We start from the raw sequence: 15,083 nt of genomic DNA on the forward strand, positions 1-15,083 counted from the left end.
TCCACAGCAATCCCTGGAAATCCCTCCCGTGCCACTCACAGGCCCCACTAATCAGTCACATGGCTGACCTCGAGGGCTGAGGCTGACACACTGCACTGGGTCCACACCGCCTCCTCCCACTGCTGTGAAACTCTAGGCCCAGGGGTCTCTGGCCAGTGGAAGAGACCGGCCCCCTGCACCCCAGACTAGGCTGAGGGCCACCATGCCCATAGCTGCCTGGGTTCTGGGTGCCCACGTATGAGGCTTGGGAATGGGTCTGGCTCTGTGACCTCTTCATCTGTAGCATGGGAGTATGATGGCGCCCACGGCTGTCAGGCTGGCTAAACTCAAGGGATCCCAGTGCTAGTTGTGGCCTCACCTGGCCTCTCCTCTCCTCCTACCCATCCTCCCCACCCCCACTCCACTTGCCAGGACCCGATCTTCCCAGCAGCCATGGAAACTGGCGCCGCCTGCCAGCCCTGGCACAGCCAGAGGGGAGGATGGTTTAGGTCTCAAGGAAGCCTTGCACTTGGAGGAAGCCCTGAGCCCCTCTGAGGCCCAGGGAGGCATGCGGGGAGCTGGGCTTTTCCTTTAGATGCCAGCTGATAGACTCTGATCACTGAACGCCCGGGCCCCAGGCAGCAGCGTGGTCCTGACAGACCAACCTGGCCACAGGCACACAGGTGCAACAGGTGCAACAGGTACCAGAGCACATGTCCCTCGGGGGCCTGTGAGTATAGGAGAGGGAGGACGTGCTGGCATCTCAAGGTCACCCAGAGCCAGGGGTCCCCTGAGCTCCACCCCGGGATGGGGGTGTAAATCTCTGTGTCTGACATCCCTGGGAGGTCCTGTGCTGGTGGTGGTGAGGTCCAACCTGGGGGTACAGAGAGAACGAGACCCCGGCCCAGCCCCAGGTTGCCCAGGAGTAACCGTGCCAAAGACAGTTTGGCAAGCCGGGTCTGCAGAGCTCTGTTAGTCCACGGAGCAGGGGCTGCCGGCTTGGCTGGGGGAATGGATGACAGCATGGACCCAGCCCTCGGGAAACAGACGAAGAGGAGTGGAGGGGGCAGGGAAGGACTGCCAGAGCCTGGGACTGAACTGAGGGACTTGGTCAGGAGGGGGAACGGGGAGCCACGGAAGGGTCTTCAGCAGGAGAGTGACGCTGTGAGTCAGCCCTCGTGGTGAGGACAAAACCCCCGGGCCTGGGCAGAGGGGTGAGCAGCTCTTCATAACAGGGAGCCTCTTAGGGTGCTGGGGGCCAGGGTGGGGCGGGACTGGGGCTGAAGCCCCAGGAAGAACAGGGAGAGGCCAAGAGAGGGGAGGTCCCTGGGCAACCCCAGAAGGCAGGACTCAACCATTACTGCCTGGTCTGGCAATGAAGGCCAGAGGTCGGGTCCCACAGCAGGGCAGCAGCTGTCCTCGGCCCCACCCACGGCTGGGAATGCAATCCTAGGCGGTGTCTGCTAGGTCCATGGGCACCCCCTTTCCTGCCTGCTCGGGGCCCGGGTTCCTATCCTGCTTCTCTCACCTGTGCGTAGGCTGCTCTATCTCCCAGTTGGCAAAGCAGACATGACAACAGCATGGCCCGGCTGCCCCTCAGGGGGCTCCGGGGAACTCTCTGGGGGCAAAGACCTGAGCCGCCTCCCCCTGTCCTCTCTTCTCCTTCCTGCCTCCACCTCCACATCCAACCTTTTCACTTTTTAAAAACAACCCAGGCATCCACCTGATCAGGCGTGCTTTGTAAAATTAGCAAAGGTGCGCCACGTAGCTCCTTGGCGGACCTGCCAGCCATGGCCAGCGGGGCTTGGTCTCCGTGAACCTGACATGCCGTGGCCACCACAACTCCATGTCCCACAGGAAGACACCGAAGCTGAAGCAGCCAAGTTGCTGGGTCCCAGTCCCACAGCTGGGGATACCCAGGCAGAGCTGTCCACTCAGCACCTGTGTGCTGGACCTCTGTGCCACACCTGGAGGATGGAGGAGGTGTCCCTCATTTCTGTGTCCACTGGCCCACCTGTCACCATATCTCTGTTTCCTGGGGGCTGTCACGTTTGTTAAAGAGACATGTAGCCACCCTGCGTGCATCTCTTGCCCCGGGCCTGGTGCCGCGGGATAGGAGAAGAGACCTGGTAACCGCAGCGTGCACACTGCACACAGGCCCCTGCCGCCCAGCTCATCTGGAGCCACTGCCACTCCCTCCACTCCATGGCAACCCATCTGGCCAGGGACACTAGGGGCTGTCCTCCTGGTGGACACACCCTCCCCCCTATACACCAGCTGGTCAGATCTCCAGCTCTCGGCTTCACTCTGGCCCCATGAATGGCTCCTCCTCCCTGACCCCGAGCCCCACCCCCCCCTCTCCAGGCTCCTTCTGGGGTGCCCTTCTGTGTCCACACACGTGCTCTCTGGGGATTCTCATTCACCACGGGACCCAACACTGAAGGCCAGGCTTCTTTCCTGAAGGGCATCCAGCCCTCTCCCCACCCCCTTGGCCACCACCACTAGGAGCCCCTCTGACCCAGCCACAGGGAAGGAAGTCAGCTCCTCCGGAAAAATGCAGCTCGTAGTAAACATCACCAAATCAAGGAGAGGCTCCTTTCACCTCTATTTCTTTGTATGTTTGAGAAGGAGAGACAAAAAGGCAGAGAGAGCTCCTGTCTATTGATTCACGCCCCCAGAGCCTGAAATGGCTGGGCTTAGCCAGAATGAAGCCAAGAGCTGGGAACTCGATCCGGCTCTCCCATGTGGCTGACAGGAACTCACCGACTTGAGCCATCACTGCCGTCTCCCAGGGTCCCTGTAAACTAGAAGCTGGAATCCGGGGCAGAGCCTAGACTTGAACTCAGTCACTCAGATACAGGATGCAGGCACCCCAAGCAGTGTCTTATCCCTTTCACCTGTCGTCATCAGCAAGTATTTTGACCCAGGTGCAGGGGAGCATCAGCCATTATCGGGCACCCTCCATGCAGGCACCATCCAATGTGTGATCTTATTTACTCCTTGCTGGTCCAGAGAGGGTTGGCACGGGAGGTGTTGGCTATTGTCAGCTGCATAACAAACTATCCAAGATCAGCGTGGCTTGTGCAATGACTATTTGGCTCCCTGCTCTGGGGTAGGCAGTTTTGGCTTTGCTCAGTTGGGTGGTTCTTCTGCTGGCCTTGCTGAGTCTGGTCAGCTGGTGGGCCTCATCTCCACGCGGTCTCTCCTTCGGGGGGGCTGGCTCAGGCTTCTTCATACAGCAGGCAGAAGCTCCCAAGACAGAAAAAACAGATGCTGCAAGGCTTCGAGTGGCCCCAGCTCCCACCAGAATCCATTACCCTATGCAAGCCACAGGGTCAGCCAGATCCACAGGAGTGAGGGACAGCTCCGCCTCTCGCCGGGGAGGGCCGCGCCGTATTAAAGCTGTGGCTTTGTGCTCCCCGACTATAAAAGAAGACCTGAGACTGGGTCATTATAAAGCACAGAGGTCTAACTGAGCTCCTGGCACCTGCTGAGTTTCTGGTGCGGGCCTCCTGCTCTTTCAACCCACGGCAGACAGCAGAGGCGGAAGCAAACACCTCTAGGGAGACAGCATGAGACAGGCAGCCTTGCCCATAGCAACTCCCTCCTGCAGAAACTAACCCAGGCCCGTGAGTGAGGAGTCACTCGTGGGAGGAATGAGGGTTCTGCCTCCACGACCCGAACACCTCCCCCCTGCAGCCTCCTCCCAGCAGTGCCCAGGGGGCAGTCCAATTTCGGCATGAGTTTCAGAGGGGCCAAACCATCTTGATGCTTCTCCCAGTCTGCCACGTGGACAACTTTCTTGTCACTCCACTTCACCCAGGGCTCCCCCAGCAGGAATGAGCAGCCGAGGGACTCACAGCTCCATGGCCCTGTCACACCCAGAGCCAGGCACACATTTCCTCAGCTCCTTGGCAAGGGTCATGCTCAGGCCTCTGAGCCTGCAAAGACATATTTCCCCAAGGAGACTGCTCCAAGGGGTCCCAGGCAGGCTGGTGACAAGCAGAGGCTTGACTGAAGAAGAGGATTAAGGGCACTAAATCTGTCCCTCCGGCTTGATGGACAGCCAGGCTGCAGGGCACCTCCCCAAGCGCAGCCTCCGAGGGAGGGGGATGTGGGCACGGGCAGCCTCCCCACCTGGCCGCCCGGCTGCCACTGAGCCGGCGCACCCCGCTAGGACTCCAAGTGCCCAGCACGCATCACGTACCACGCAAGGGCCAGGGCTCCCAGCGGTCAGACCCGCAGGCACACGGATGCTCCCACACAAACCCTCACGTCCTGTGTTCACCGTCATCTCCCTAAGGGCCAAGGCTGAGCGCAGGGGGCCTCTGGAGCCTGCTGGGCCGAGCTCTGCTTTTCCTTTTTCCTGGGTGCCAGTCTGGGCCGGGGACTTCTCCCTCGGAGCCTCCACCTCCTGTTCTCTCAGACAGGCCTGAAAATTTCGCCTTCTTTACAGGAGGTAATGAGGATGGGAGAAGAATGCTCGTCAAAGACTTCTCTGCGGCTGGCTCTTGGGACGCGGCTGAGAAACCTGAGCATCAGCAGTCAGCCTGGAGCCTACAGTCCTTGCCACAGGCCTCAAGTCCAGGTGTGCTCGGGGCCTGCAAGACCCCCCACCCCGGGAAACAAGTGGACCACACATATTGCCTGTCACCCCAGCTGAGTCTGCAGCAGCCCTCGTCACCAATGAAGGTGCTATTCCTACAACAAAATCTCCTACAATTCACAGCATGCGCCCTACGTAAGTTATCCGCGGTGTCACAGAATTTCAAGTTTGTCATTAAATGTTTTTAATTTCATTTTTCAAAAAATGTTTGGGGGGATGGGTATTACGGCACAAGGGTTAAGCTGCTGCCTGAGACACCCACAGCCTACATCAGAGGGCCTGGTTCAAGTCCTGGGTGCTCTGCTCCCTGCTGATGTGCCTGGGAAGACAGCAGATGATGGCCCGAGGCTTGGGCCCCTGCCACCCATGCAGGAGACCTGGATGGAGTTCCTGGCTTCTGGCTTCAGCCTGGTCCCGCCTTAGCTGTTGTAGGCATTTCCAGAAGTGAACCGGAAGGTGGAAGATCCCTATCTCTCTGTTTCTGTCTCCCTCTCAAATAAAATGAAAAGAAAGAATACATCTTTACAACACAGCATGAGGGGCGGGGCTTCTGCAGAGAAGAAGCGACAATGGCTTCTTGACCCCTACACCAGCCCTGCCCTGGAGTCCTGGGTTGGAGTCCTGCTCTGCTCCTGGTTCCAGCTCTCTGCAGACACAGACCCTGCGAGGCAGGGGGGACAGCTCACATGCTTGCGATCCTGCCACCCATAGGGGAGCTCTGGAATGAGTTCCCAGCTCCCAGCCGCAGCCACTGTGGGCACTTGGCAAGGGAAGCAGCAGGAGGGAGCTCCCTGCCCCTGTCTTGCTGCCTCTCAAACAATAAATTAACTTTAAAAATGTGGGGCCGGTGCCAGCATCCCATATGGGCGCTGGGTTCTAGTCCCGGTTGCTCCTCTTCCAGTCCAGCTCTCTGCTGTGGCCCGGGAGTGCAGTGGAGGATGGCCCAAGTGCTTGGGCCCTGCACCCACATGGGAGACCAGGAGGAAGCACCTGGCTCCTGGCTTCGGATCAGTGCAGCACCGGCCGTAGAGGCCATTTGGGGGGGGGGGTGAACCAACAGAAGGAAGACCTTTCTCTCTGTCTCTCTCTCTCACTGTCTATAATTCTACCTGTCAAATGAATTTTTAAAAATCTTTTAAAAAATGTTTGAAAGGAAGAGGCCATGGTGACACAAATCTGACTGATGTCCTTCAAAGTGGAGCGAAATGTGGACCCAGAGACTGGCACTGAGGGGGCACCGTGTGATGGCAGAGACACAGGGAGAACGGCACAGGGTGCCGCGGCAGGGCAGAGTGGAGGACACAGCGGGGAGCTGCCAGATGCCAGCAGGAGGCCAGGGGAGACTCACCGAGAGCCAGGCCCCGAACCGCGAGAGCAGCAGCTCTGCAGCCGCAAAGGCTCCAGCCGGTGCCTCCCGAACCCTCACTCAGCCTCCGTCTCCTCCCGGATCACACTCACTTTCAAATAGCCCGCACGCATTTTGCTAAGGAGTGAGGCATCCACTCACTTACCCCCAAGAGAGGCGCTTCACACCCACCACCGATGGGAAGCTGGGGGCTCTGGCCCGGGGCTGCCTGTGTCGCAGAGGAGATGAGCAGGGACAAAGGTGCGTCCGCCCCTGAGGCCCGCTGAGCCATCTTCTTGACTCACCAGAGGGCTGAAGAGAGAAAGGCGGAGGAACAGCCCCCTCCTCTGTGATAACTCTGGGGGCCTCCTCTGCCCACCTTTCCTTTACGTTTGAGGAACGGGGGCCCAGAGCGGCTTGGGGATTTGCCCACGGCCACACAGCATCGTGGCCATGTCTACATCTGAGCTGATCTTCTACGTGCTTTCCACGCCATCACCCGTCAAAGCTGTCTCACCAGCGGAAGAGTCAGGACTCTGATACAGGACGCTGACGTCTGGAGCAGCAACTTAACTGCTTATTTAATCTTTGCACCAAATGGGTCCGAGAGACCCCACTGCTGTCCCTGCAGCCCGGGCAGAGGGACCTCCCTGCAGCTGAACACCCTCCCATCAGAATCCCGCAGGGCGGAGGCACGCACGCATCTGAGCCGCAGCAGACTGCACTCGGGATCCTGAGTCCCAGAATCCCCATCTCGCAGCCCAAGGCAGACAGGTCGGCTGTGTGAGGGTTTGTGTGAGGGTTTGCAGGTGTGGCTGTGTTGGGCCAGGAGGCTGGGTGTCCTGTTCCTGCTCACAGGATGAGGACTGAGGCAGGAGTGGCAGGGGGAGTGGGTGAGGGGCGGGCCACAGCTCCACACTGTGCGCTGGATCTGCCTGTCCACCACATGCAGTCTAGGACTGCGGCAGGTCTGGGAATTTTAGATGTGAACCTGGCCTCCAGCTCACTGTGAAGACGGACTTGCCAGTGCAGGAGAACACGGTCACTGGTCGTGAGGAGCACGGAGCTTTATCATGACACGAGTGTCCCTACCGCTGGTGGTGTTGGGGTGGCCTGGTGGAGTCCTCACTTCCTTCACCCTTGACCACTGACCTACAGAGGACAGCACATTTGTTGAATGAGGAATGGGCTGGGCCCAAACCTTTCAACACTCGAATGGAGAAGAGCTGGGAAGGGGCCAGGTTCAAGTTCCCGTGTGGCAAAGTCACCTCTACCCTCCACACCACTGGGACAACGAGTGGGTATCACGTGTCCCCTCCCCAGGGCCTGCTGAGGATCCCCCTCGGCCACTCTGCCTCTGCACTGCCTACCAGGCAAGAGGAGTGTGTGGCCCCAGGCTGGGCTCCTGAGACCCAGACACGTCCACTCCTTCCCCCGCTCGGCTGTCCTCCCTGCCGTGTCTCTTGGTCCTCCCAGCTGGCTCTGCCGTGTTGGCAACAACAGTCAGTCTGACGGTGGCGATTTTGAGCCCTCACTGTGCACATGCCCTGGCCTCCTCATTGACCCTGTCAAGCGCTAGTGCCACCCCCATTTCCTAGATATGCAGAAGGAGGCTCAGAGCGGGGCCCACCCCGGGCCTGAGGTCACAGCTGGGAAGGGGCAGAGCCTGAAACGGAATGCCAGAGCCCACGCATCTGCCTAGCACTGCTGTGTGTCATGGTGCTGGTCCTGTGCCCTCTCTGAGCCGGCTTCCCCAGGAAGGCAGCGCTGGGGTTGCCCGGCCTCACCTAGAGCTGAGCATGTCTGGACTCCGGGAGTGGAGCTGGGGCAGTGGCCAACTTGGGCCCACCCCGCCCTGGCGCCAATGACCAGGCCCCAGGGCCCAATCGGGCCAGTCTTGGATCAGGCCATAAGTGGGAACAAAACAGTCAGGGAGCTGCCTCCCCAGCTTTGTTTATTGTCTGGGAGCTGCGAATATTTTGAATTGTTGTGTTGGGGGGGTGGTGTAGGCAGGGAAATAGCCAAATATAAGAAGGCAGCCACAGAGAGTGCCAGGCAAGAATGCAGCAGAATGAAGCCTGCCTGGGGATCTGGGCCACCAGGATGCTCTGGGCTCAGCACCCAGGAGCCCAAAGACCCGAGGCTCTGATGAGGCATTCGGTGGCCTTGGAGAGTTTTATTGGAAATTTTTTAAAAAGCTTCATGCCCAATGCCACTAGAATTTCTGAGGGGGCCCCCAGCCAGCAACAGGTGTCTCAAGCTTCCTGGGTGACCCCAGTGGGCAGCGCTTCTCAGAGCCCAGCTGCCTCCCGCACCCTAGCACTGCTGGGCCCCACCTGGAGGGGGCCGGGGGCTTCACTCTCCTCCCAAGTGCCCCAGGGCTGCGGCTGCTGCCCATCTGGGGCCATACTCAGAGAACTTGTCCCCCAGTCTCCTGACTGTAAGTGGGACACAGCGATCCCCACGTTCCGGGGACCTTGTTAGGAATCCAGAACCTCAGGCCCTGCCCTGGAGCTGCTGAGTCAATTCTGCCTGTTAACAGCAGCTCTGGGGGCAGCCAGCCATTCAGCAGGACTTGTTGGGCACCCACCCTGGGCCAGGCGCTGCTGCAGCCTCTGCCGATGCCAGGCAGGAGTGGAGAGCACTGGGCAGCAGATAGAAAGAGACCTACAGATGGGCGATCCAGAACATTCACCTGGCTTTATGCAAGTTGGGATGAAAATAAAACAAGGTGATGGCCCGAGGCTGGTGTGTGTGTGTGTGGCCAGGGGTGGGGGGCAGGTGGCTCTTTGAGGCAAGGGCCAGGAAGAGTTCTAGAAGAGGGGACGCTGGAACTGAGACCTCAAGGGTGGGAAGGAGCGGCCTGGGAAGGGTGAAGGGAGCCTATTCTGGGCTGGCAGCAGCAGGCACAGAGGCCCCAAGGCAGACAGGGGTTGAGAGGTTGAGGCTTGGCTGGGATGCCAGCGTGGCTGGGGAGAGTGGGGCAGAGATGAGGGGTGTGGGGCTTGTGGCAGGGTGGGAGCCTGGGGTGGGAGTTTGGGGAGGGTCAAAACAGAAGAGAACTAGGGGTCTCGGCTTTCCTATTTGATTCTCCCTGAGTCCACACAGGTTGGATGTGCACATCCCCGGCTGGCTGTTGGCCTGAGGGTGCAGAGGTCTCTCCACCCTCCCTGGGCCACATCCTCTGAACCCACCCTCAGCTGAAAATACCCGAAAGCCAAACGCACCCCATGCGCCCAGCCCGGCACACATCACAGCTCAGCCTGGCCCACCTTGAATGCGCTCGGGACACTTGATGGGCTACCGCTGGGCAGAGATCGCCCACAGAGCCCGTTCCATGATCGAGTGTGGAATCTCTTCTGGGTACACACAGACGGACATCCTGCAGACAGGATGCAATGCAAGTACACAAGACACAGTAGCCAACAGGTGCTGGGAACCCAAAGCACTGCCGAACTGTGGCTGTGCCCTCTGCTGACAGCGGGGCAGACAGGGAGCTGCACCTGCTACCACTGCCCGCACCATGCGGGAGGCCTTGGCTGCATGAACTCGGAGCTAAGCACAGGTGCAGGCTGCTTTCACACACATGGGATGACTGCAAGCTGGGCACTGCCTGCACACACCTGTGCACCCTTTGACATGCATGTAGAAGTCCCCATCCCGACTTGAGAAGGTTCTGGGGGTCCTCCCAGTCAACCCCATGGCTGCCCCAGCACTTCTGATGCAGCCTGATGCAGAAGTCCACATGATGGACCCATAAGGCGTGGCTGCAGTGGCTCCACCTCCTCTCACACCCGCTGTGGTGGTTCAGCACAGCTCTGCTGCCTCCGGTCTGGTCTCCCGTTTCCGGTTCCAGCTGTTTTGACCCATGCTGCCACTCATATTCTGTGCCATCTTTGGGTGGGCATATGTTTTCATGTCTCTTTGGAGCGTACCTGGGTGTGGGATTACTGGCTCCTAACCCTGGGGGAAGCTTGCAGCCTTCCCAGGAACTGCCAGACTGTCCTCTGCAGTGCTTCTGCCACTCCCACCACCCTCGAGGGGGGCGGGGCAGCAGGGGGAGGGCCCAGGGAGGTAGGAGAGGAAGCCAGAGAGGAAGGAGGCCCCTGCGGTCACCTGGAAGGAAGCCCATGGCAGCCTGGGCCATAGTGGCTTGGGGCTGAGCGCGGCTGTGGGCAACCTCATGTGTGAATGGGGGCACGCGTGCATCCCCTTCCCCCCACCCCCCGCCTGCCTCCTGTGCTGACATAGTCGCCCTCCGCCTGCCTCTGGGGCCCTTTAGCTTCTCCTGCCCAGAGAGAGGAGGAAGTGAGCCTCAGGGCTTGCCACCCACAGGCCACACCCAGCAAGCGTTTCCCAGGGTCCCTTGCGCCCCAGGCCCTGAGCTGGGCACTGCTGGGTGGATCCCAGCCTCCCGAGGCTCAGGCTGCAGGTCAGCAGCGGGAGGTGGCAGCACAGGTGGTGGCCCAGTGGCAGGAAAGGCCAGGGCACGGGGCGCGGGGAAATGTGGCAGGGGTTTTGGTTTGCCGCCCCAGGGCTCTGTGCCAGGCTCCATCGACGCGACTGTCTGAGGCAGGCAGGCTGTGGTAAGCATCTCTGTGCCAGTCAGCACAGGTACAGGTCACGCTCTCCACGCCAGGTCAGGCAGCCTGTGAGACGCTACGTGGACACCGTGGGCTGTGGCCGGGAGAAACTGAGGGGGATGGGGAGCGGGCCACCTGGCAGCCTGTCTCTGTCTCTTCAGGGCTGCTCCCAGGAGTGCTGGCCCGAGAGTCCCATGGGGAACTGCATGGCCCAGCATGGGCTGCACCTCCCAGGGGCCTCTAACACCTCTTGTCCAGCAAGAAATGAAAGATTTTGATGAAAGTCAAGTCCTTGGTTGATTTATTTTTCTCTTTTGGAGAGGGAGAGAGAGAGAGAGAGAGAGAGAGAGAGAGAGAGAGAGAGAGAGAGAGAATGTGTATGTATGAGAGAGAAAGAGAGGCACAGACTCACAGAATGAGTTTCCATCTGCTGGTTCACCCTCCAAATGCCTGCAACAGCTGAGACTGGGCCAGGCCAGAGCCAGGAGCCAGGAGCCAGGAGCCAGGAGCCAGGAACCTGTTCCAGGTCTCCCACACAAGTGGCAGGGACCCAAGTACTTGAGCAATTACCTGATGCCTCCCAGGGTGTGCATTAGCAGGAAACTAGTGTCAGGAGCTGGAGCCAAGTATTGAACCCAGCACTCCAGCTGGGACCTGACAGTAATTATGTTTCTATTCAGAGTTGTTGAAAAAAAAAAAATGAATGAAGGCCTGGAGACTGAAGCCTGAGACTTGGCCCGCACCCCTCATGTACCTTCCAGGAGCTCTGCCCGCTGTCCACTTTCATTCTTGAAACGGGCAGATTCGTCCCCATGGAATTTCGGCCCAGTGTTTGGCTTCTCAAGGAAACCTCTGCCTGGCTTTGCTCCTGGAGGCCCCCGCTTGTTGCCAGCACATTCACCGCCTTTGGTGTTCAGTCTTCCTGAAGCTTCCAGCTCCCTCGCCCTGGCCGGGGGCAGGAACAGTGCACAAAGTGCAGCATGTGTCTGAAACACAGTCCACTGCAGGGGCCAGCAAGTGGCCTAACGGAGTGAACTGGCCAGCTGCAGGCTGAGGGACACTCCCCAGCTCCTGGTCGTTGCAGACAGATGGGTAATGGGTCCTAGGTGGCCCCATTTTGCCAGTTTTCAAGAGAAACCAGGAATGCAGATTTTTAAAACAGTGTTTGCTTATTTCCATCAGCCTGAAAGGCAGAGAGAGAGAGAGATCTTTTACCCAATGGTTCACTCCCCAAATGCCTGCAACGGCCAGGGCTGGCCAGACTGAAGCCAGGAGCCTGGAACTCCACCCAGGTCCCCCACGTGGGTAGCAGGGACACAAGCCCTTAGGCTGTCACCTGCTGCCTCCCAGGATGCACTGGCAGGAAGCTGGCTAAGAAGCAGAGCAGCCAGGGTGTGGTGGTCCAAGCAGCTGTTTAACGCACTGCACCACTTCACCATGCCACACCCTCAAGTTTTTAAAATGTGAAATTCCCCAAGTTTTATTTGTGGCAATTAGCTCAAAACATTTTAAAGTACAGCAGAGGTCAAAGAAGCATGTCAGACGAAGAGACTCCCCGGTCTAGGACCTCTGGCCTCTCCCGCCCCTGGCTTGACAAGGCAGGGCTTACTGAGTATTCCCCAAGCCACACTGCCGGATGCTGCAGAGCTGGGGTCCCTGGCCTCCGAGCCGAGCTGAGCTCACCGTGTGCACCGCGGGGCTCCCCCCGTCCCTCCTCTTCCCTGACTAGCCCTGCTCCTCCTCTTGCTCTGTCTCCTGGCTCCTCCCCTGCTACCTCCTCCAAGTAGCCGCTGACCCCTGGGACTGGGCTTTACGTCTGGCAGCCACTCATACCTCACCGTCACCTCCAGAGCCAGATGCCTGTGTTCAGCCCCAGCTGAGTGACCCTGGGCAACTGTTTCTTCCCTTTTCTGTGGCTCGGATGATTGTCCCAGCCCTGTAGGACTGCTGTGGGGAGGAAGGAGTTAACCTATTTAAATGTATTGAAACCCTGCCTTGCGTACCATGAAGGCTACAAACACTGAGCACCATCTGTGTGCCAGGCCTGTGATAAACCCCCAGCCTTGATGGGAGCAAAAAGACCAGTCCCCGCCTTCCTGCTCAGGTGCTGTTGGCTTAGTCAAAGCCTCTTTTTGGTTCAAACTTCTACTCCAAAATCACTTCCCTGCTCTGTGACCTGCCCCTTTGCCTCATCTGCTGGCATTGTGGGCAGTGACCCAGGCACAGGGAATCGGGGGAGTTTTTGCTTGTGTCTGCTCCTACAGCCCACAGAGGAACCTCACTCACACCAGAAGCAGAGGGACCCGGACACAGCATTGCTTCTCTTCTCCGGCCTCAGTGTTCTCACTAGTAAAATGGGTACAGTTATCCTAACCTAAAAGGAAAGCGATGAGGTACCCAGAAGTGACAGCTGCCTGGGGCACTGCTGGGCCCTTCCTGGAGGGGAGGGCACCTGCAGCCAGCAGAGAGTGGGGAAGGCACTGGAGGGAGGCAAGGAAGGACATGTCCCAGGAGTAGCCAGTGTCCGAGGTGCCTAGAGCCCAAGGGTGGGGAGAAGGAGCTGGCTGGAAGGTCACCCTGGGGCCACACAGCAGGGACCCCAGAAGGACCCAAGGGACATGACACACCAGGGCTCATCCGTGCTGCTCGCGAAGAGAGAGACGGAGCCCCGGCCAGCAGTGGGGCCAGTCTTGGCCAGGGCTGACGTGGACATGGCTCTCCGCCGCACCTGTTTGCCGTTTCTTCTTTTTTCTCCAGTTACGAGGTGGAAGGATCCACGTACTGTCCTCACAACCTCCCAGGTGCAGAGAGAGAGGGGAGAAGGCGAGGGTCAGAGAGGGGACAGCCCTGCTGGAAGCCACACAGCTCTGCCCCCTGCTGCTCAGCCAGAGCGTGGATGTGGACCCGCATTCATCTAAGGACAGAATAATGGCACACTCCCCACTATAAATAGTCACCCTCGCTGACACCGGCTTGGCACATCCTAGGTGCCGGGGCTGTTCCCAGCTCTCTCCTGCTAACCTTGGCTCCTCGGAGCAGCCAGAGGGCGTTGGCTCCACTATTGTTATTTCCATTTTACGGATGAGGAAACCAAGGCACAGAAAGTCTATGTAATTTGCCCAAAGTCACAAAGCCATGGCAAGACCAGAATTCTGGAACTCTCTGTCCTGCTTCCCCACACAGCCTCAGGGCATCCCCAAGATAGTGAGGGCCCAGTTCTGAGCCCAATTTTTTTTTTTTTCCCTCAAAGAGCATAGGCCCTGGAGAAGTGTAGGATCCTTCCAGCCGGCTGCTTGGGACCTGGCTGCCCAAGGAGCCCCAGGCCTCATCCCAGGACCCAGGTGGACGGCGCTCAGGGGACCAGCCGGGGTTAAGGAATCTCCGGTGCTTCCTCTGCAGGCAGGGGCTCCGCCGCCGGAGGGTGTGTGCGCGCGCTCTCGGCGAGGCGAGCCCGGCTCTTTGTGTGTCCGAGCCCGTGCGCGCGTGCGTGCGCGCGCGCGTGTGTATGTGTGTGTGTGTGTGTGCGCGCGTGTGTGTGTCCGCGCGTGGGCGGGGCTCATTGCCCAGGCTCCGCCCCAGCCCCGCCCCTGGCCCGGCCGAGCTGGTATTTTTCCACCCAGCAGGATGGGTGATGCTGAGAGCTGCCTGTTCAGACAACAGACACGCGAGGTCAGGAAGAAGCCGCTTATAAATTACCGCTTCCTCCGCGCCACCGCCAGCGCCCAGCCCGCGCCCTGGCCGCAGCCGCGCTCCGCCACCAACGCCGAGCCCGGAGGACCGCGCGGCCAGCGAGTGCGGAGCGCAAAGCCCGCGGACCGGAGATCGAGGCGGCGGGCAGCTCCCTGCCGGTGGAACCGAGCGCCGCCGGGCGCAGCGCCGCGGCCAGCACAGGTACCCGAGGGACTGAGAGCCGGGAGCGCGGAGCCGGGGCTGCCCTCCGCCCGCAGCCTGCTCCCCAGCCCCGCGCTCCGGCGGCCTCCCGCATCCCGGCACGTCCGGGTGCCCTCCCAGCCTAGCGTCCTCCGTGCCTGAGCCGCTTTCTCCCCCGAGGGAGGGACGGAGGTCGCCTGCGGAGTCCCGCCAGCGGGGCGGTTATTGTTTGCCCGCGAAGGGGCCGGCGCTTCTGATGCGGGCGGCAGGTGTGTGTGTGTGTACGTGTGCGCTGTGTGTGCCCGTGCGCGCGCGCGCCGGCTCCCCGCACATGTCTGTGTGTGTGTGTGTGTGTGTTTGTGTGCGCGCTTGCGGGTGGCTGCCTCTGCTGTCCCCAGCAGCGTGTTCACGTGTGCCCCAGTGTGAATCTCCTTTGCTCTGGGTCTTGGGCTCCGTATGTGTGCCTGTGATACCTGCGGCGCGGCGTCTCCCGTGTGCGCCTGTGTGAGCACCTCTGCGAGCCCCAGGCTGCGCGCACGTGTGTGTCCCTCTGTGTCTGTCTCCAGAGCCCTTGTTGTGGGGTTCTGTATCCCCGGCCGTCCCCTAAAGCGGGGGTCCCTGGTGCCTAGAGGGCTGGGTGGCCAGAGCTGGTTCTCCAGGGTAGGCAGGAAGGTGACAGGGTGTGCGGCGTGCAGGGGAC

At 60.0% G+C, this 15,083-nt stretch overlaps 1 protein-coding gene across 2 annotated transcripts in view; it reads left to right on the forward strand.

Annotated features, from left to right (window-relative positions):
- The first annotated feature begins 14,131 nt into the window (after positions 1 to 14,131).
- SLC6A6 (solute carrier family 6 member 6) overlaps positions 14,132 to 15,083 on the forward strand; it is a 70,033-nt gene continuing 69,081 nt past the window's right edge. Inside the window, exon 1 of one of the 2 annotated variants that reach the window (XM_051851766.3) lies at positions 14,132 to 14,404. The gene's annotated coding sequence lies outside the window, so the exon portion shown is untranslated. The remainder of the gene's footprint in view (positions 14,405 to 15,083) is intronic. The other variant, XM_089305624.1, reaches the window with a different exon arrangement.

Source organism: Oryctolagus cuniculus, chromosome 10 (assembly GCF_051225735.1).
Source record: "Oryctolagus cuniculus isolate XC-2025 breed Fujian yellow rabbit chromosome 10, ASM5122573v1, whole genome shotgun sequence".
Lineage (NCBI taxonomy): Eukaryota > Metazoa > Chordata > Mammalia > Lagomorpha > Leporidae > Oryctolagus > Oryctolagus cuniculus.